This window comes from Seriola lalandi, unplaced genomic scaffold, assembly GCF_002814215.2.
Source record: "Seriola lalandi dorsalis isolate HSWRI2012SDOR001 ecotype SW California unplaced genomic scaffold, Sedor1 jcf7180002054956, whole genome shotgun sequence".
Lineage (NCBI taxonomy): Eukaryota > Metazoa > Chordata > Actinopteri > Carangiformes > Carangidae > Seriola > Seriola lalandi.
Genome location: NW_019525507.1, coordinates 2,531,487 through 2,532,286, shown reverse-complemented (window position 1 = coordinate 2,532,286; position 800 = coordinate 2,531,487). Strand labels below are relative to the sequence as shown.

The 800-nt window shown below is 37.5% G+C and overlaps 1 protein-coding gene across 1 annotated transcript in view; it reads right to left on the bottom strand.

Annotated features, from left to right (window-relative positions):
* LOC111645776 (uncharacterized) overlaps positions 1–800 on the bottom strand; it is a gene marked incomplete at its 3' end in the record, with an annotated part of 39,201 nt that overhangs the window by 33,463 nt on the left and 4,938 nt on the right. The gene's annotated exons all lie outside the window — the stretch shown is intronic.

Sequence of the window (800 nt, the reverse complement as noted above, 5' to 3'; positions counted from 1 at the left end):
GAATAAAAATTTGGTGGTGAAAAATGTTTTTTGTGCTAATTTAAGAGCAGTTAAAACAGACCGGTCAATTTTGGCCGGGAACACTAAAGGTAAGGGGCGGGAGGTGAACACGACAGGAGGGTTTATAACCACAGACCAGCTCATAACATAAAACATTATCAATATATGATGAATTATATATTACCCAGCAGTAAGAAGCCGCAGCCTTGTCAAGCTTCAAGATTAAACTGATTAATACACCGATAATTTACATACACTTTATATTACAAATATATAACGAGAACTTACTTCGAGTTCTGAATGTTTGGTTCGTCATCTTTCACGCTGCAAAGAGGAGATACTCAGGAAGTGATAAGACTGGGGACTTTCTGCATTTCATCTACTTCCCCGAGATGAAATAATATCAACAATGAATTATCCCTCCGAATCTGGAGAAAAATAAACTGTCTTTACTGAAAAACATCAATTCAATTAAAAAACGCTCTCGTTTTTAAACTCATCTCGTCCGGTCCAGCGACATAAAGTGGGATGTCTTCTTTCAGCATGATCTGCCACGCCCCCCTCACACAGGCGAGAGTCATTTGTGATCAGTTTTCAGGTACGGGGTTTCTTCCTCCAGAGTGCAGGGAGAAAGAGACCCTCCCCCACATTTCCTCCTGTACAGTATTTAGCTTTAGATTAAAGGTTTTAAACGTCACCGAATTGAAAACCTCTCTCTCTCTCTCTCTATATATATATATACTTTAATTTCCTTGAAAATCTATCATGTCAATATATATGTTAATTTAAAAAAAAAAGTA